Here is a 22,411-nt window from a genome sequence, read left to right as displayed (position 1 = left end):
TTTGTCATTTTGTATTTGGTTTTAGTGAAAGACAAAATAATAAAATCAAAAAATTCACCAAGCATGGGCTGTCGGTGAATATTTTAAAGATTTAAATCATCATTATCCCTTTTCATTTTAAGCTCTTATATTGGCAGTGTTTTTTTTTTTTTTCAAATTAAGTGTCTAAATACCTTTTCCATGTAGCCTTATATAGCAGTTATGTGATTACTTCTGCTCCATCTCTCGCACTGCAGAGCCAGTGGAAGACAACACACACATTTAACCCCCCACCTGCTGGAGAGGGAGCTCTTTTTTCACAAGAGGTCTAGTGAAAAACAATACATAGATTCTTGCATTGCATGAATCTATGTATTGTCGCCGCTGCCCACTATTCAGATGGCTGGCCCCCTGGTGAGCGCCGGCCATCTGTATAACGGCAGCTGGTTGGCTGTGGAAGTGTCTATCAGAGCCAGCGGCTCTGATAAGCTTTCCGATTACAGCCTGAGGGCTGTAATTCGGCTTCCAAATAGTTAACCAGGGGATTCACGGGGTGTGCGTTCCCTGGTTAACGCTGGCACGCATCTCAGCCAATCAGGTTCACTGGATCTGGTTACCGGTAACCTGATTGGCTGGAGCGACATCGAGGGCAGGACTACTTTGAGGAATCGTGGAGGAGGCTGACCGAGAAAGGTAAGTGCCAGGCGGGGGGGGGACAATCTGGTGGAATTTTTAGGGGAAAACTGGCGGCAATTGATGGGCACAGTGGCGACAGTGGCTGTGTTTGGCATGGCACAGTGGCGAAAATTTATGGGCACTGTGGCGACAATAGCATGGCACAGTGGCGACAATTGATGGGCACAGTGGCAACAATGGCATGGCACAGTGGCTGCGTTTGGCATGGCACAGTGGCGACAATTGATGGGCACAGTGGCGACAATGGCATGGTACAGTGGCGACAATTGATGACACAGTGGCTACGTTTGGCATGGTACGGTGGCGACAATTGATGGGCACATTGGCGACAATGGCATGGCACAGGGGTGACAATTGATGGGCACAGTGTGGACAATGGCATGGTACAGTGGCTGCGTTTGGCATGGCACAGTGGCGACAATTGATGGCACAGTGGCTGCGTTTGGCATGGCACAGTGGCGACAATTTATGGGCACAGTGGTGACAATGACATGGCACAGTGGCGACAATTGATGGCTTGGCACAGTGGCGACAATTGATGTGCACAGTGGCAACAATTGATGGCACAGTGGCTGCATTTGATGGCATGGTACAGTGGCGACAATTTTATGGCACAGTGGCAACAATTTTATGGCACAGGGGTGACAATTTTATGTCACAGTGGCTGCGTTTGATGCGCACAGTGGCTGCGTTTGATGGGCACAGTGGGGGAAATTGATGGGCACAGTGGCGGCAATTGATGGGCACAGTAAGGCTGCAATTGATGTGTTTTTTTTCGTTTGTTTGCGCCCCCAAAAAAATGTGAGCATCAGCCGTCACTGAAGAGGTCCATAACAAAATGTGGTGGCACCCGGGATCCTTTGTTTTCTTTACTAGCAAAAGCAACTAGGGATCAGAACTGTCATTTAGAGAAATGTTTTTCTTTTGAAATGTTATCTTTAGTACATCCTATAGATCCATCATTTCATAGGCAGGGAAATAGCATGCTCATTTTTAAAAATGAACTATTTAATTATAATTATTTATTTATATTTTCAAATGTACAAAAAGAACCCAGAAAGCAAAGGGGGGGGGGATGGTATAGGGTTACAGCTGATTTAACTAGGTAAGTCGATGGGTATAGGAGGGAGAGGGATGGTACAATCATACTCTATCTATCATATAAATATTCCCAAAGATACGTAAGGATATACAGTCTGTCAATGAGTAATACAACAGGTAAGTTAAGCACAGATATAAGCCCATGGGAAGGTAACAGACAACTCAGGTATTGGGGAAGTAACAGAAGATGCCTCTGCATACAGGAGATCCCCTAGTTACATACCGTACATCCGACTTACATGCATACCTATAAACAGAGGGAGAAAACAGGAAGTGAGTGGAAATCTACCCCTAGGAAAGGAAATTCACTCCTGTAAGAGTTCTCATGGGAAAAGGGTGTTTTCACTGATAGTTTATCACGAATTCTTGTTTAGATGACAACCAAAACATTTCTAAATCCAATTGTCACAGGGACAAAAGTGAGGTGAAATCTTCAGAACAGGGCACAGACAGCAAAACAAACATTACAGAGGTGTTAACCCTTCCCTATGCTATCCAAAATGAAAAAAATATTTTTTGGCTGAAGGTACACTTAAATTTTTTTACCTGTTACAATTTACATACAACTTCAACTTAAGAACAAACCTACAGAACCTGTCTTGTTTGTAACCGAGGAACTGTCTGTAGTTGGATGGATTTAACAACAGCCCTTAAAAAGAGAGACCTGAAAACTCATTCTATACATTGCTTTAGGTTTAAAGAGTAAGGTGAGATGCCACCTATGGGATTTGTTGGCCTAGAAAAATTTCTCTGGAACCGACGGAGAAACATTGACAGAAGTGAAGTCGGTAAGGTTTGGAGTAGGTATAGCAGCCTAGATGGCACATTTATTCTGAGGATTAGGGATGAGCTTTTTTTTATTATTAAAGGACTTGTCCCAACTTTGTGTGAAATGTACCCCGTTACCAATTCACATTGCGGGCCAGCATCTGGGGTCCCCTTTGTTAAAGTGGGCTTCCAGATTCCGATAAGCCCCCGGCCCACAGACCCCCACAACCACCGGGCAAGAGTTGTGGGGATGAGGCCCGTGTCCTCATCAACATGGGGACATCCTCCCCATGTTGAGGGCATGTAGCCTGGTACGGTTCAGGAGGGGAGCGCTCTCTCGTCCCCCCTCTTTTCCTGCAGCCTGCCAGGTTGCATGCTCGGATAAGGGTTTGGTATGGATTTTTGGGGGAAACCCCACTTTTTTTTCAATCTGGTGCAGGGTTCCCCTTATAATCCATACCAGACCTGAAGGGCCTGATAATAGACTGGGGGGGACCTATGACGTTTTTTCAATGATTTTTATCTGTATTGTCGGGACCCGACAATTCATTATAGCCGCGAGTAGTTTTGAATGACTTTTTTCCTTTAGAACACGGGAAGCATGCGCTACTTTACAGGCATACTATAGACAGCCCCCAGGTACAAAATTTTAAGGAATATTTCACTTTTATTGTTTCACTTAGCTATGACTAAGCACTGATTGTTTGTGCGAAACACGTTATTTTTTTTACCCCACTGCTTGCTGTGCTGTGTTTTGTAGTGCTTTTTATTCTTTTTACACCAATAAAGGCTACCTTTTTAGGTTCATTTTGGTGTGCGGCTGTCTATGAATTCTTTTCATTGATTTTTTGCCTTGTGCCTTGTGCATTGCCAGCACCCACGGTCTTTGAGGAGGACATTGATTGCTTATTGCATTTGCCTGGAGCGGCGGTCTCTTTTCACTGCTCCCAAAAAAACAGCCGTTTTTAAAACTTTTTTTGCATTGATACATGTCCCCTTGGGAAGGACCCAGGTCATCAAACACTTTTTATGACAATAACTTGCATATTAGCGTTTAAAATTAGCACTTTTGATTTTTCATGTTCGTGTCCCATAGACTTTAACAGTGTTTGCGTGTTCAAACCAATTTTTTGCCTGTTTGCATGTTTTGCTGCGAACCGATCCCTACTGAGGATGCTGTTCCACCCAAAAGCATTAAAAATGCAGAATCCCAATGGCACAGGTCCTGTCTCATAGCAGCAAAGAAGAGTGAGAAGTTAGCACCAAAAACTGAATCCAGGATGGGGGTAAAGATAATACAGAGGTATTTAATGCTATGAAAAACTCACCTAAAAATGAAATTGGCTGTAACAGACTGGTATCTAGTTTGAAGAATATTAATGTTTAAGGCTTTATATTTGTGCAGGTTGATTTATTATTGGATAATTCATCTTAAGTTCTACAGTAAATTCTGCCAATGAATTAGGTAGGGAAGTTTCAGGTTTAGTGAAGAATCTGCATCAGCCATCTGTTACTTTCTGCTATGTTGCTCCAGCCTATAGACCCTAGATGTCATGATTAGATTGGATGTTACATAGATGTGGTTCAAGGGAAGAGGATACAAATTATGTGGGAAGAGGGACAGCCTTTGTTACTCACCATTACACATAAGAAAAGGTTTTGAAAAGGAGTTATTCATTTTGACTTGGGTAGATGCGAAGGGGTAGATAGCCATGATTCCATTTAGTTACCAACTCTTCAACATTGGTAGAGCAACAGGGCTGTGAGTTCCGAAGTGTATGCAAGGTGAATTAAATTTAGGGCTTTAGATGTATTGACCTTAGACTCTTTATTAAGTATGAACCTGACCTGTTCAGGGTGAGCAATGTGTGGAATAAAGGTGAGTATTCAGTTAGCCAAGATTTTTTTTAAATAATTTAAGGCCCACATTTTAATTATGGGCTAAATGAGCAGAGGAGAGTCTCCCATAGGGTTTGGGCTAGGGATCTGCCTGGTTTGTTTTTGTATTAATATAAAGACCTATGAATCTTAGTTTGTCATGCTTTTAGTTTAAATAGGAGTTTGTCATCACATAAGGTTCAAAGGCATTGTTGCTCAGGCATCGTTGCAATGGCTATGGCTTTTTATGTACCATATCTAACAGGTGGATTTGTTTTAGATTGCTTGCAATCTTTTAAACCATGGTTTATCACATATTTGTGTTTTCCACACTGTTAGTGGAGAAAAACAGACATTGGGTTTGTGTGAAGTTAATTCTCAATCTCTTATTCAATCACAGAAATAATGTGAGGATCTTGGGTGGGAGATTAATAAGGGAGTTTCAGCAATGTTTATTTTTGTTTTTGGGATAAAGTTTTTACATAAATTAATAAAAGCTATGCATTGCAAGAATTCTGTCAGTGGTAAGTAGTTTGTCTCAAACCTCAGATGGCCACTTATGCTGAAAGCTTGATCTATTTAAGGAAGTTATAAAATAACAGACTTATGTAGCGCTCACCCCCGAAGGAGCCGCTGGTTATAGATTGGGATGGCGTGTTACCTCTGTGAGTGTCTAGGGTAGATGATGAGAGCCTCAGTAAATGGAATGTCCAGACAGCAGGTGTATTTTCTTGTGCTTTTATTTTACCCAACACGGTAAACAATAAACTTGAGGTAGATAGCAAAGGTGGATGAGGAGGAGAAATAGCAGATTCAGGTTCAGTAGTACAGAAGCAGTCCTGCTTCCCACAACACTTTTACTTTCGTCGCCACCCCAGCCGGAGTGGGTATAGTGTACCTGGACAGGCCTCTCACACCGACCTGGCAGCCAGAGTATCACTCGAAACTTTGAGGAAAACAAGTCTCTGCCACAGACCTTTTCCTAGAACGTAGATAATGGAGAAAATCCTCTTCAGTAGTATTTGTGCCTGAATCTCCCTCAGGTAGTATTTTCCTCAGGTTATCGACTGACAGGTTGCTGACATCCAACCTCTCAGTGTCCGGTTACCTCGATCCCCGATGGATTGTGTAGGCCCTGTTGGATCGCCAGCCTCTCTTGGCTTTCCTCAGGCGGACTCCCCACTAAACAGCTATCTCGCTTGAGATCCTTTCAGAATTTGGGTCCCAGTCGATTACTGGGGCCCGGCCACAGCTTCAAATGTTCCAGGCCAACATGGTCCCGGAACCAGGAACACCGCGTGGCACGCGCACCCCGGCCTGGTAGGCCATCTCGCCGGGGGGCCATGATGTGTGGTCACCCTGAAGGTGGGTGCCGCACGAGGAACAAGAACCCCGCCTAATGGCGTCTGCTCCAGAAGTACCCTCCCCCAGCATGCCCCACAAGGGAAAAACCCTTCTCATTGGCTGCTGGCAAGAGGCACCCTAGCCTGGACTCCACTGGCACCACCTGTCGCTCCGGGGTGGCATAGCACCCCAGCAACAACACAATGAGCCCACAGTACAGCCCAGCTGAAACAGAGGCCCAATTTAGACAAACCAATTGGATGAGAGCTAACTAATTCTCTCATCCCTCTTAAATTTAAAATAGCACCTGTACAGAAAGTACACAGGAGCTACACTTACTAGTAGGGTCACCAGGTGAAAATAAAGGAAAAAAAACTTCAAAAAGAAAACTACTGCAGCCATCATATATAAGTATTGGTAAGCTGCAATATATGAACATTTATGTTTTTGGGTTTATATACACATCTTTCTCTCCTCACTTCCATTACATAAAGATGGGAGGACTTGTAGTTTACAAAAGACAACGTGGATGGAGGTTGAGTTTGTGTTTGTGACAAGGACACTGCATTTTTGCCACGATCAATATATATTTTCTGTACTTGTGGAAAAAAATCTTAGACTGAAAAATATAAACAAATGTAGCCACCATATCTTAGGACTGGTAAGCTGCAATATATTACATTTTGTTATTTGGGTTTCAAGGCCGTTAAAGTGGTTGTAAAAGGGTAAAGTTTTTTTCCCTAATGCATTTTGTGCATTAAAGTAAATGTCTTACATGATCATTACTCCCAGCCCCCTGAATACCTATCTGAGCCAGATCTTGATCCAGTACTGTGCTTGAGAGCAGTAGCACTGTTCTCTTTCTTTCTCCTCAGAGGACTCAGAGGCAGTAGTGGAAGCGATTGCTGCTGTCAATCAAATCACGAAACTCAGTTCACGATCAAGCCCACACAGGTGCCCCAATCCCAATTGCTATGGGAGCACCCAGAAGAGAGAAGAATGCAATTGCACCACGGGGGACCCCAGAATAGTGAGTTCAGGGCTGCTCTGTGCAAAACCATTGCACAGAGGAGGTAAGTATAACATCTTTATTATTAAAAAAATAAAATAAAATTACGATCACTTTAAGCTAAATTTAAAATACTGTTAAATTCAAGACAATATTTCTTATTGAGCAATACATAACATTAGACAGTCTTTAATGTTTTACAGGTTATTTTATTATTGCATGCGCCAGTGTTGTGAATATATGTAACTTGGCAAGGTGAAAGGTGGAATAAGTGGACAAGATGACTAATTTAATCTAAACTGGTTTGTTATAATCATAAGAGACTTGATTACGCAAGAGCTCTGGCCTTTGTGCCTTTTTAGGTGACATTGTGGATAGACAAGACAAATAAAGTCATTCTCTACTATACACGCTGCAAATTCCCATTGCTAATTAAACTAAAACATCTTTGGCAAGTGTTTTTATTAGGCAAATAAGAGTTTTACTGCAAAACTTATTTAAAAATTTCAAATTGCTAAACAATTTTGACACGTTTCTTTTTATTTTATTTTTTATTCTTTGATTAATATGATTTATTTATTTTAAATCAGCTATATTAAACAAAATAAAGATTTATAGAAAAAAACATTTCTGTTGTACATCATATCAACATTATATTACAATCTACTATGTTTTAAAAAAAAGTGGCAAGGTGTCAAGCAGCACATCAAAATCTATTTCACATAGTTTGTAAAAAAAAATAGATTTTTCCGTTTAACCATTTTGCTTTTAGGCTGAAGGGATCATTATTGGGGTGAAGAATGGGGGGTGTTGGGGCGCTTACCGATAATACACAAATAAATAACCTAGCAAATAAAGTGCAATGTGCTCACTGTTGATAAAAAATTACTGACCAATGAATATACCAGTGATAACATCAATGAAAATATACAATAAATAGATCACACAATTAATTATAAATATTGTGCAGCAATAAATAATTAAAGTGCATATGAGTGATAAGTGCTAATAAAGTGCATCAGAACCAGTTTCATTTCATCCAAAATAAGTCCAAACATCTTATGAAAAAATTGTGAAAAAGTCTTCATGCAATTGTGAAATAATAATGTGCAAAGATAACAATCCAGTGAAAAATCCAAGACATGCAGCCCGAAGGTAATAGAATGTCCACAGGATTATTCTTAAAGTGCAGTGCTCAAGGACAAATCCCAAAAAAACTGCTCCACTCCAAGTGACCAGTAACACCAGATCCTATGATTAAGTGGCGTGACCAGCCACGTAACATGTGAGGCAAGCTGTGAGCCGTCGATGACGTCATCTCCGCTGTTCTTGGAAGTAAAAGTGATCTGCAAACATATTGGGGAAGTGAAGCTGCGGCCAGTGGAAATTCATTAAGGCTAAGGCCCCTTTCACATTGAGGAGTTTTTCAGGCGGTACAGCGCTAAAAATAGCGCTGCTATCCAGCCTGAAAAACTCCTTCACTGCAGACTGAGGCGATGCGCTGGCGGGAGACAAAAAAATCTCCTGTCAGCAGCATCTTTGGAGCGGTGAGAGGAGCGGCATGTTTACCGATCCTTCACCGCTCCTTCCCATTGAAAACAATGGGAAACCGCGGCAATACCTCCCGCAATGCGCCTCTATAGAGGCGCATTGCAGGCAGTATTCACCCTTTATCGGCCGCTAGTGGGGGTTAATACCGCACCGCTAGCGGCTGATTCCCGCGGCAATCCCGGCGGTATAGCGCCGCTATTTTTAGCAGCGTTATACCGCCACCGCGGCTCCCGTCCCAGTCTGAAAGGGGCCTTAATATAAGCCTTTTAGAGGTGAGAGGCTGGTGTTACTGGTCACTTGGAGTGGAGCATGTTTTTTTGGATTTGTCCTTGAGCACTGCACTTTAAGAATAATCCTGTTTACATTCTATTACCTTCGGGCTGCATGTCTTGGATTTTTCCCTGGATTGTTATCTTTGCACATTATTATTTCACAATTGCATGAAGACTTTTTTACAATTTTTTCATAAGATGTTTGGACTTCAGTGATATTGATTAACTTATTTTGGATGAAATTAAACATATTTCTGATGCACTTTATTAGCACTTATCACTCATATGCACTTTAATTATTTATTGCTGCACACTATTTATAATTAATTGTGTGATCTATTTATTGTATATTTTCATTGATGTTATCACTGGTATATTCATTGGTCAGTAATTTTTTATATATCAACAGTGAGCACATTGCACTTTATTTGCTAGGTTATTTATTTGTGTATTATCGGTAAGCGCCCCAACACCCCCCATTCTTCATATACTATTAGTGTGCGAACATTATTTAGTTGTGGCCGCTGCCTAGTTTAAAACACCTATTTAATTCACTATATATATATATTTTTTGGTGGATTTATTTTTATATTAAGTAGTAGCTATGCTCAGTATTAGTGTGGTTTGCGCATTAGTTTCCCCCATTGCTCAATTATTGGGGGTATTTCCATCCATATGAAATTTCTCTACATTTAAAAGAAAAGCTAGCAGATTTCTTACCTCACTTTCACATACATATTTTATTTTAAAATCTAAAAGTCCAATTACCTAAATAAATCTCTGGTATGACAGACTAAGTCCTAGATCGTTTTTCTTGCCTGTAGTGTAGGATGGTTTGGTCTGCAGTTTCTAAAGCTTTCTGGAATGACATGATGTGAGGGGCAGACACAAGACTAATTGACCAGAATGATGAACCACTAGTCATCACACCCAGAAGAGGTGCTTAGAGCCTACCTCCAGGATAAACCTCTTTGATTGCTGAATTTTGTTTAAAAGTGTCCATTCTGTGTTGTTCTAAATAAAATATGCCTCATATCTTCCTCTGATATCATGGCCAAGTAAATATACTGGCAGCAAGTTTCTACAATATTTAGGGCTCCCGTGTTTGGAATATCATAAAGCATATACCTTATGATAGTTTTTGCTGTATTGCCTCTACTACTTTCAATGCTAAATTATTAATATTAAACAAAAAGTTGGTTTGGCAAATACTACCTACTACAAATTTATTTTAGGGTAGAAATCTGTCATATTGTGCTGTTGCTGTATGTAAGCCAAACAATTATGTAAAAGTAAAGTAAATGTTTAGAAATGCAATTGCTTTGGGGCGTGGCCTGGCTAGCGATGGAGTAGGACGCTGGTAGAAGGAGCTCATCTTGCTCAAAATCCTATCTACCATCCTGCGAGACTATTTGGGCTTAATCATACCCACAAAACTGCCTGGAGACTCCGGGACCGGAGTGGAAGATGTCCCCACCGAGAAAATCATCCGCTGCAGCGGAAAAACTGGCCAAATATCGGCATGATGGAGACGAGGAGCAGGCCAAAGATGGCGCGGACGATACTCCGGGGGAGGATCGCCATGCTGCGGAGACAGCGAAGATGTTGGAGGCTATAGCCGCTCTCCAGGGCACCCTGACGGCAAAAATCGATGAGGTGAAGATTGATAGCTCCCTCATGAGACAGGATTTGTCTATGGTCCGGGAGAGGGTCACCGAAACAGAGGCTCGTATTAGCGCCGCAGAAGACATACTACACCCCTTACAGCATGCCACAGAGGACATGCAACGCCAGATTCACCAGCTACACTCCCACCAGGACGAAATGGAAAACAGGCTCCGCCACTCAGACCTGTGATTTGTAGGCCTGCCGGAGCGAGCGGAGGGAAGAGACCCAGCTGAATTCCCGGAAAATCTCCTTATCAAGGTGTATGGGCGAGAGGCGTTTTCAGTTATGTTTGTGGTGGAAAGGGCGCATCGAATACCAGCAAAGCCCCCACCTGAAGGAGCACCCCCCATACATTTATTGCCAAATTCCTGAACTTCAGGGATAGGGATAAAATTATGCGTCTATCCAGAGAGAAGGGAAACATGCGGGTGAAGAATGGCCATGTGGCGGTTTTTCCAGACTTTTCCAATGAGGTGCTGAGGAAGAGATCTCAATACCAGGATGTGAAGCGCCGCCTACGTGTACTGAACCTCAAGTACGCGATGCTGTTTCCAGCCAGGCTCAGAGTGGAAGAGGATGGTCGGGTGCAGTTTTTTGACACCCCTGCCGCGGCAGCTGCCTGGTTGGATCGTAAGGGGAGACCAGTGTAGAGCCGGAATTGGATGACTGAGTACTGTTTCATGGGGGACTTTGGGGAAGCCTCTCCCTCGTCCCCTCTGAGGCCCTGCTGAAAGGGACCACAGATAAGCGCTAGGGGCCTAACCTTTGTTGGTTTATTTTTTGCAAATTATGGTCCTGTTACACGTTTTTATTTTTTTTTCTTCCCTGGCCCCTATGGGAAAGGAGCTGCTCCCTCTGGGCCCAGACAGAACTCCTATTTGATATCTATACGAGCCGCAGCAGACATGTTTGAGATCCACTGGTGATATTACTGAAGTAGTGGGGAGGACAAAGAGTAAATATGCTGAACAGCAGGAGGAGTGAAGACCTGAAACCTTTTGGGAATGTTATTTTTTTCCCGCTTCGAATCCACGTGTTGCTCAGTGAACAACCGCCCCTATGGGAATGACTGTTTTTGCAATGCCATGATACGCACAGAACTCAAGATACGTGGCTCCAGTCAGGTTTTACTGCTGGACGTTTTTTTCTGCTTTGGTTCTATTTTTTGGGTATCAAATGCTCACACCAGGTTGGGTAGGTGATGGGCTGGAAAGGGGGGAGGGGGGATACCCGTTGGCAGGGTCACCGTTGTGGCCCTAACTGGTTAATACAATACTTTTTTTTGCTGTAGAGATGTAATGAGGTTAATATTATATGTCGATGCAAGTAATAGAGACCTTTATGTGCATGGGATAGCCATAATGTCTTATTTAATTGCTACCCTGCTGGTCTGGCTAGGTAATTTTCAACTGATGACACCATGACCTCAATTAAATTCTTGACGTGGAATGTTCGGGGACAGAGAAATAAAATTAAGCTCACAGCAGCTCTTGCTTATCTTAAATCACAAAGGGCTAATATAATTGCTTTGACTGAGATGCATGTTACTGGTCATCTGCAGTCTGCGCTGAAGTGCCCTTGGATAGGCTGGGCTTACCACAGCACGCACACCAGCTTCTCTAGGGGAATTTCGTTATTAGTAACAAAAGCCACTCCATTTGAATTGATATCCCTAGAGTCCGACCAGCAGGGAAAATATCTGTTTGTACATGCCCGCGTTGGCGGATTGCCTATTTTGCTGATTGTTTGTTATATCCCACCCCATACTGCTTAGAGGTCGTCACTACGGGTCTGGCATTTATGGCTAGGCACCTGACGGTACCGGCTGTGTGGATGGGGGATTTCAATATGACTATGGATCTTTTTATGGATCGCAAGGGACAGGCCGGAGGGGCGCCGGGGGGTCTAGACTGACCAGACTGGGCCGCTTGATGAAGGAATTTGCCCTGATAGACGTGTGGAGACAGCAGAACCCAATGACCCGGGCAAACACCTGTCACTCAACTAGCCATGCCACTATGTCCCGCATAGACTATATTATGGTTTCTGCTTTACTCATGCCAAGAGTTGCGCCTAGGGCCTTATCAGATTACTCGCCATGCTGGGTGCAGATGTCCCTATTGGGGGAGGCTCCTAAAAGGGTGTGGAGACTCAACCCCTACTGGTTGACCGATTTGACGGACCATGATAGTATTGAGCGAGAATTGCAGTTTTTCTTTTCTGACGGTCAGGGGTCCGCCTCACTTAATTCCCAGTGGGATGCATTTAAGCTACATGCACGCAGAGTGTTGGACACTGGGATAAACAGACTTAAAATGTCCTCCAAGATAGTGGTGAGCATGTCTGAAGACACGTTACAGAATCTAGAGGAAATTTATAATGCACAGCCCACACCTGAGAACTTAACTAAGGTGCAGTTACAGACTAGGTTAGTCTTGCAGTTACATATGGAAAAGGCCAAGCAGCGTATTTTCTTTTGTAAGACACGGGTGTATGAACACAGGGAGAAGGCTGGGAAGATGCTGGCCTATTTGGCGCACTTACAGGATAGGCCGCCAGTGGTCGTGTCTCTGGCTGAGCCGGATGGCTCAGTTATAACGGATACCCCGCAGGTAGCGGATAGATTTATGAAGTTCTATGGGGATTTATATAGCTCCCAATGTCACCACACACCACGGGAGATACAGGCATATCTGCACACGTTGCAATTTCCACGGTTGGGCTTGGTGCAGGTGCTTGAGGCCCCTATCACTACTCAGGATATTGCTACAGCAATATCTCAACTGGCCAAATCCAAGGCTCCGGGGCTGGATGGTTTGCCCCTGGAGTTCTACGCTACATATTCCGAGACACTTGTCCCTAAACTGAAGGCCTTATTTCACTCCATATTTGAACTGGGAACTCTTCCCTCCTCAATGCAGGTGTCACGGTCTGGGGTCAGGCTCAGAGGCCAATAGCTATAGCAGCTGAGCAGGTCACCCTGGCTGATGACACGGGGTCACCTGAGGTGCGCAATATAAGCGCTAACCGGTATTCACCAGAGCTCCTGAAGGTGGAGATGGATTTTGCTGCGTGTTAGCGCCAGGTCGCGGTCCTCAGGATTGCCCCACCAGGAGGTGAGAAAGCCGGGGTACAATAGCAGATAAGCAGGTAAGGATCAAACAGAAGCGTGGTCGGTAAACAAGCCAAAAGGTCGGTAATGAGTATTTGTAGATTGGGATCAGGCAGAAGCGTAGTCGATAACAAGCCAAGGGTCGATAACGAGTATTTGTAGGTTGGGATCAGGCAGAAGCGTAGTCGATAACAAGCCAAGGGTCGATAACGAGCAGTAGCAAATATGGACGGCAGCAGAGAAGACAGGAGCGAGATACAGGCTGGAGATAGCACAATATTCTGGCAAGGAGGAAGTGCAGAGACATGGCTTATATCAGGAAGTTGGTGGGAGGAGCAAGGGGTTCAAGGTTCAAGACAATCAAGACACAAGGCAGAAATGTTCAATGGATCAGATGGGTTTGTCCAGCAGATCAGACAGGGAGCTATCCAGCATCCCAGATAGCTCAGTGAGAAGTTTCACAGCCAGACACAGCTGAGGTCCCAGGTTCGAATCCAGGTCCTGACAGCAGGGGGCCCAGATAATTGTCCTTCCCAAGCCGGGTAGAGACCCTCGGTATCCAGAATCATATAGACCTATATCTCTGTTGCCAGTGGATATTAAAATCTTGGCCAAAATACTATCCTCTAGATTGAATACAGCTATTCTCTCCCTGATCCACTCAGATCAAACAGGGTTTATGCCAGGAAAGAATATCGCCATGAATATCAGGAGGCTATTTATGAACATACAGGCCCAGCATGAGAACGTGGGGACCAGGGTGGTGGTTGCCCTGGATACAGCCATGGCATTCCATTCGGTCAAGTGGCTGTATCTGTGGGAATGCCTGAGATGCTATGGGTTTGGCCCGAATCTCATCAAGTGGGTTCAGCTTCTATACCAGACCCCCAAGGCCAGAATTTTCGTCAATGGGTGGCTTTCGGATCAGATTTCCCTGGAACGGGGTACGAGGCAGGGGTGTCCCCTATCATCACTGCTGTATGCGTTGGCAGCTGAGCTGTTAGCTATTGCCATCAGAATGAGCTCGGAGGTGACAGGCCTTAGAAAGGGGGAAGCATGGGAAAAGACAGGACTATATGCAGACGATGCGGTTCTGTATTTAGCGGATCAGGGCCCTTCACTGCGGGCGGCATTGACCATCATAGAGGAGGTTGGCAAATACTCAGGCTTAAGGATCAACTGGGATAAGTCTTGAATTCTCCCTCTATATCAGTCCCCCCCCCCCCCCGGCAAAGTCCCCAGAGTTACCTTTACAGAGAGTGGTGGAGGTTAAATACCTGGGGGTGAGAGTTACAAGGAACCTTAGAGACTACGTCCCTCTCAATGTGGAGCCCTTGTTCGCCACTATCAAATCTAGAACCCAGGCCTGGTTGAGATTACCCCTAGGGGTTATGGGTAGAATTAACTTAGTAAAAATGATTTTGTTACCTAAGATTTTATATATGGTTTGGCACGCCCCCTTGTATATACCTCTAAAAGTATTTAAACAGATGGAAGCAATTTTAAATTCTTTTGTTTGGGGCCCGGACCAACATAAATTTGCTTGGCACATACTTAAGAACCCCACTCTGGAAGGGGGATGTTCCCTCCCAGATGTTCAGGATTACTATATAGCATCGCAACTGTCCCATCTATATTACTTTAACACATCTGAGGCACAGAGGTATAGGTCGTTAGTATGTAACAAACCGGGTAGCCCTTTTCACACTCCCGTGCAGGTGGTGTTCAGCAAGGGACATGGAGGTTGTAGGTCATCCTGTTTTGGTGCAGATATGCTGATGCACCACCAAAAAATATGGGATATTGCCCTCAAGAAACAGGGTGGGACACATATGCACTCTCATACTCCGCTATGGAACAATGGATGTCTGCCCGAGCTGTGCACAGTGTCGGATCCAGGGCTCTGGGCATCATATGGGGTACTGTATTTGTCTCAGGTCTTGACGGAATCCGGACTCAAGTCCTTCTCGATTCTCAGGGAAGAGTTCTCCCTTCCACCACAATTCCTCTTTAGATATCTGCAGCTTAGACATGCGATTAGAACACAGCTGGACTCTGTCACCGTTGACCTGAAGACTCCGCAGGTGCTGGATGTGATCTTTGGAACAGATTCAGCCAAGCTCACATCTAATATATAATACATTATCCGACAGCGTAGGATAGGTAGGATATCACAGGTGGCTAAGATAAAATGGGAACAGGATGTGGGCCCTATAGACGACACAGATTGGGGGCAGATTCTGGAGGGGGTTAAGGCTTCATCCCCCAAACTCTCGGATAGATTGACACAGTTGTATATAATTTGTGCATATATTACACCCCTGAGACTGGCAAAGTTCCAATCCACAAGAAGCCCCTTGTGCCCCATGTGCACCTCAACCGCAGGCTCGTTTTATCACCTGTTATGGCACTGCCCGGACGTGCAGGCCTACTGGCTGCAGGTGACACAATTCCTTCATGATAATATGGGGTCCCTGGTGGGCATTGACCCAAAGTTATTTCTCCTGGGCTTGCTGTCAGAAGTCGAGGTAGACAAGTATCAGGCTATCTTTATACTGTATATGAAACATTATTCCTGGCCAGGAAGGTAGTGGCTAAGGCATGGATGCAGATGAGGGCTCCATCACTGAGGGACTGGAAAAGGGAGGTGAACGCCACTCTCCCGTATAGGAAGATGATCTATATACACAGGGGGCGACCGCAGAAGTTCTCCAGTGTGTGGGATAGGTGGCTGGAGGATGGTGAAACTTGTACGGTTTGAGTTAACACAAGGCAGTGTATTTATGTTTTGAGAGATGGTTGTGGGGGGGAGGGTGTATTACTCAGGAAAGTTTTACTGTATCGTGTATGCTTGATCCAGAACGGGCTGTAATGGTTTTCCTTTGTTTTCTTTCCTTGTTCTCATTTTTATTTCCTTACCAATGGTTTTGATGTGCCCATGTATGTAAGGACTTATACGAGCCGTACAGATGGCCTAAATTACAATGTACAGCTGTAAAGTACAGTTTTAAGGAATCCTCCACACATGTTATTTAAAGAAATTTCAATTTTTTTTACGCTGAGGGCCCTTTCACACGTGCGGACTGTATGTCCGCATTTTTATCCGTCCGTTGCGGATGAAAACGGGACATATATTGGTCCCTATGTGATTACGGGTGTCAGCGGATGACCATCCGCTGACACCCGTAATAGTCCGCCTCCGCAAAGATCCGCAATTACGTACGGAAGAAAATCCTATTTTTCTTCCGTCTATCGGATCGGATGAACACGGACATACGGTCTGTGTTCATCCGATCCCCCATAGGAGAGAGCGGAGGAAAGACAGGACGGTCCCTGCACAGTGTGCGGGGACCGCCCTGTCAGCTGCCAGCTCTGCGGGGATTTTACGGTTCTAATGCATTCCCTGATTCCTCCAATCTTATTGTGTGGCCCGTGTCCTCTTACACTCCTTGAGACTGATTTGTTTGTCTCCTATGCTAGGAGTGCCATTGAGGTAGTTGTAAATAGCTATCATATATCCTCTCCAATGAGAATACATGTAGTGCTTGCAGTCGTTCCTCATAATTGAGGTCCTCCAGCCCCTTTATTAATTTTGTTGCCCTTCGTTGGACTCGCTCTAGTTCCAGCACATCCCTTCTGGTGACCAGAACTGGATGAAGTACTCCAGATGTGGTCTTACCAATTTTGTATAAAGTGGTAGAATTATTGTTTTATCTCTGGAGTATATCCCCTTTTTTTATGCATGCTAGTATTCTGCCGGCTTTGGTAGCTGCAGCTTGACATTGCATGTTATTGCTCAATCTGTTATCTACTAGGACCCCCAGATCTTTCTCCATTCTTGATTCCCACAGAGGTTCTCCTCCTAGTGAGTAGTTTGCATGTATGTTTTTTGTCCCCAAGTGCATTACCTTACATTTCTCCACCTTAAACCTCATTTGTCATGTAGTTGCCCACTCCATTATTTTGTTCAGGTCTTTCTGTAAAATTTTATATCCCGATGTGAAGTTATTGCCCTGCATAATTTTGTGTTGTCTGCAAAAACTGAGATCAAGCTAATTATCCCATCCTCTATATCATTTACGAATAGATTGAATAGAATTTGTCCCATGACAGATCCCTGGGGTGCCCCACTTACTACTTCAGACCAGTCTGAGTATACATTATTTATCACCACCAGGGATGAGCTTCAAGTTCGAGTCGAACTCATGTTCGACTCGAACATTGCCTGTTTGCCTGTTCGGCGAACAACGAACAATTAGGGGTGTTCGCGGCAAATTCGAAAAGCCGCGGAACACCCTGTTAAAGTCTATGGGAGAAATCTAAAGTGTTAATTTTAAAGGCTAATATGCAATTTATTGTCCTAAAAAGTGTTTGGGGACCTGGGTCCTGTCCCAGGAAACATGTATCAATGCAAAAAAAAGTTTTAAAAACGGCCGTTTTTTCAGGAGCAGTGAATTTAATAATGCTAAAAGTGAAACAATAAAAGTGTAATATTACTTAAAATTTCGTACCTAGGGGGGTGTAAAGTCAGCATGTGAAAAAGCCCCAGCGCGCTGGAGCTGTGACATTACTTATATAGGGGAAGCGGCCACCCGTCACGTGACCCCGCCCCCTCTGACGCACCCTCGTACGTCACTGGGAAAGACCCTGAAAGACCGGGCTTTCCCAGTGACGTACGAGGGTGCGTCAGAGGGGGCGGGGTCACGTGACGGGTGGCCGCTTCCCCTATATAAGAAATGTCACAGCTCCAGCGCGTCATTCCGCTGGGCTGTGTCCAGCTGAGAGTGGAGCTCCCCTGCTGCGCTCTGGACGGATGGATCTTCTGCATCGCTGGACCGGACCGCTGATCATCCATCGCTGGAGAGATCATCCATCGCTGGATAGGAGACAGTGGATTCACATCGCTGGATTTTTTTTTTTTATTATTAATAAAGGATTTTTTTCTATGGTTTCTGTGTGTTTTTTTTTAACTATTTACACGTCCTTCGTGAAATGGTAGAGGTACAGTGTACCCCATTACCAATTCACATAGGGGGGGCCAGGATCTGGAGGTCCCCTTTGTTAAAGGGGTCTTCCAGATTCTGATAAGCCCCCCGCCCGCAGACCCCCACAACCACCAGGCAAGGGTTGTGGGGATGAGGCCTTTGTCCCCATCAACATGGGGACATCCTCCCCATGTTGAGGGCATGTGGCCTGGTGCAGTTCAGGAGAGGGGGGGGGCTGCACTATGTCCCCCCTTCTTTTCTGCGGCCGGCCAGGTTACCATGCTCGGATAAGGGTCTGTTGTGGATTTTTAGGGGGACTCCACGCCATTTTTTTTTATTTGGGGTGGAGTTCCCCTTAAAATCCACACCAGACCTGAAGGGCCTGGTATAGATATTTGCGGGGAACCCTACGTATTTTTTTTTTTTTTTACGGCGGGGTTCCCCTTAATATCCATTCCAGACCTGAAGGGCCTGGTAATTTAATTTGGGGGAACCCCCACACATTTTTTTTTTCTTTATGAATGAATCATCTCTGTAATTGCCAGAGCCGACAATTCATTAGAGCCGCAAAGCCGGTTTTAAATGCCTTTTTTTCTTTCAGAAATGACACTTTGTGCAGGGACAGTTCTATGTACGGGAAACATGCGCTTTTTCACATGCTGACTTTACACCCCCCCCTAGGTACGAAATTTAAAGTAATATTACACTTTTATTGTTTCACTTTTAGCATTATTAAATTCACTGCTCCTGAAAAAACGGCCGTTTTTAAACTTTTTTTTGCATTGATACATGTTTCCTGGGACAGGACCCAGGTCCCCAAACACTTTTTAGGACAATAACTTGCATATTAGCCTTTAAAATTAACACTTTAGATTTCAAATGTTCGAGTCCCATAGACTTTAACGGGGTTCTAAAGTTCACACGAACATTTGGTGTGTTCGCAAGTTCTGATGCGAACCGAACAGGGGGGTGTTCGGCTCATCCTTAAACACCACCCTTTGGACACACCCCTGTAACCATTTTTTTACCCAAGAACAAACCTTATGGTCCATGCCTGAAGACTTCAGCTTGTAAATTAATTAATTCATTAATTAATAATTTATGGAGGACTGTATTGAATGCTTTTGAAAAATGTAGGTACACTAAATCCAAATGCCTTACCTTGTCTAGATGACAGCTAACTTCCTTGTAGAATGTTAACACGTTGGTTTGGTAAGAATGACCCTTCATAAGCCTATGCTGATGACTACTAATTATATTTTTTATTTCAGTAAATTTTTGGATATAGCCCCCTATCATCCCCTCCAATAATTTACCCACTATTAAAGGAACACTAAAGGTTCATTTTTTATTAGATCAATTTATTGCTGTAAGGTAAAGCATTTAAATATCACTTATCTCGTTTTTCCTTTTGACCTCCAAAATACAGTAATCCAGGTTTGAAAATGCCATTTCCTGTCACTCCTCTTCTTGCTTTCCACCAGCACCTGAGCCGTTTTGCATGGTGGAAAGTAGAATGTGCTCACCCCCTCCCTATGACTACAGCCCTGCGTGAAGATGCTCTCTTATCCCTCACAGGCATGGAGGCTAAGCCTAATGGGAACTGTAGTTCCCATTAGGCCGTGATGTAGCAAGAATGAATGCGCACCGCAAACCATGAAGTCAGTGAGAATAATGATTCAGGAGTGACGGAGGTGAATATAACAGCTCGATTTCAACAGGTATCAAACTAGTTATAATGCAAAACATTACTTTTTACTTTATCAGCTACTGTCAGACTTTAATTTAAGAGGAAAATATTTTTGTCTTTACAACCCCTTTAATGTTAGGCTGATTGGTATATAGTTTCCAGGGATTTGTCTCTGTCCTTTCTTGAATATTGGTCAGTATGCTGTCCGCAAAGATTAGGAACAATGGTCTGGCTATAACCTCACTGTGCTCTCTGAGGACTCTTGGGCGCAAGCCATCTGGTCCTGGTGATTTAGTTGTATTAAGTTTATTAGGTCTTTCATTCACTCCAGTCTCTGTTAGCCTCAAGGGTATGTCCTGTGATGTGACACTAACAGTACTGTTGTAAAAACTGAGAAGAAGAAGAAGGCATTCAGTACAGTTGCCTTCTCTGTGTCATCCGTAACCATCCTTGTCTTTCAAGTGGACAATGTGCTCTGATTTTGCCTTTTAAGATACATGTATAGAGAAAAAATGTTTTACTCTCCTCCGCTATGTGCCTCTGTCTTTTTTAGCCGTCATGATTGCGTTTTTACACTACTTATTGCATTCCTTGTAGTGTTGGATAGCTGACGATGGTGCCTCCCTTTTATATTGTTTAAGTCTGGTGCAGGGGAGTGGGATGTCAGGGACATCACTGTACAGAAGGCATATCTGAGGGGTGAGGGAGATTTTTTGTTTAGAGGATTCTTCAATTCTACGAGTAACCTCCCTCCAGACCTGTGAGAGACATGGGCAGCTCCAAAAAATGTGTAGTAAGGTACCCTCTGATTGGCAGCCTCTAAAGCATTCTGGAGACACTGAAGGGTAAAATGTATGGATTTTGGACGGGGTAAGATACCATCTTGTGAACAGTTTTGTTGGGGTTTCTCTGAAGGATACTGCTCTATTACTTTTGCGGAGATTATCTGTCATGGTGTGCCAAGTATCAGGGGAGAGGTCAATATTCAGGTCAGATTCCCAGTGTAACATGGGTTGTGTTTTTTCTGGGGCAGAGAAGTCATTAAGGTAATTGTAAAGTCTAGAGATCATACCCCTGTCTCTGGATAAGGATTTGCATATTCTCTCGAATATAGTGATAGAGGGGTTTGTGGAGAGTGAAAAATGTGTTTGGAAAAATGATTTGATCAGTTGGTATCTCTCAATCTCCGAGGGGGGAAAGTTAAAGTCTCTTTGAAGGGAGTCAAAGGGTTTAAAGTTCCATCTGGATTGCAGCGAACCCAAGGAGGTGAGTCCCTGTTCAACCCAGATGGAAAATGAGTGTCTGTCCTTGTATGCTAGGGGGAGTCTGGGGTTGCCTAAAAAAGAGGTAAGTGGGGAGACATCTGATGCTAGTGAGAAAATGTCTCTGATGTTTTGCCAAAGCTTAAATGCGTGGGCCACTATGATGTTGCGCCTAATGAGGTCGTGATAGAGAACATATTTGGACCAAAGTATACCCTGCAGGTGTAGTGGGCATATAGATGAGGTCTCAAAGTTTTTCCAAGGGATATTATTGTCAGAAGAAAACCATTGGGAAATCTGGGGGAGTCTGGCAGCCAGGAAATATTTGCACAGATTGGGAAGGCCTAAACCACCCTTGGGCTGATTTCTGTATTGTAAAGCGTAACTATATCTCGGTCTTCTATCAGCCCACATTTTAAGATATTTCAAGACTGTAGCTTGGCATTTGTAAAAAAATTCTCTGTTCATTATTGGAAGCTGACAAGAATGTCATGGAAAGCAACAGTACTTTTATTTCAAAGTTGCAACTTTAGGTTATTTCTTAAGATTTAATATGGTCTGCCTTTCCTTGTCCATGCTAAAAAAAAATGAGGTGCAAAGCACGTGAATGACAGGGAATATCCACAGAATTCAGATCTCTCCTTTGATGTTATAATGTAAGAGCAGCTGGTTTGAAGCACAACCAGTCTTGGAAGACATTAATCCTTCTGAACATCAGATGCTTTGCTTACATCTCAGGAGTCTTATGCTCATTTACATTTTAGTTAGTAAAGAAAACTTCCTTGGCTTTACCATTCTAACAAGCACTGTATAAGATGACAAATACAGGCGTGTTGGCATTTCTGTGTACACCATATTTTACTGATTTGCAGTATACAGTTGGGAAAACAATAATAGCAATCATAAAAATAATTTCAGGGAAAAAGTTATGTGATAATGTATCACATTTAAAAGATAAAATGTTCTGATTTTAGAAAATATTACAACCCAAGGCTAATAGGGAAGGTCAGGCACTGAGGAAAATTTCACTAACATTTGGCAACACTGTGCAGTACGCACTGTTCTACAGCAATGCAAAACATTATGAAATGTAGAA

General features: G+C 43.7%; 1 protein-coding gene across 1 annotated transcript in view; it reads right to left on the bottom strand.

The window, feature by feature from the left end:
- The window catches only part of TACR3 (tachykinin receptor 3), a 292,646-nt gene that overhangs the window by 124,447 nt on the left and 145,788 nt on the right, over positions 1–22,411 (bottom strand). The gene's annotated exons all lie outside the window — the stretch shown is intronic.

The sequence above is a fragment of the Rana temporaria genome, chromosome 1, assembly GCF_905171775.1.
Source record: "Rana temporaria chromosome 1, aRanTem1.1, whole genome shotgun sequence".
In the NCBI taxonomy this organism is placed as follows: domain Eukaryota; kingdom Metazoa; phylum Chordata; class Amphibia; order Anura; family Ranidae; genus Rana; species Rana temporaria.
The sequence above is the reverse complement of the archived record's forward strand: the minus strand, read 5'-3'. Positions and strand labels throughout refer to the sequence as shown.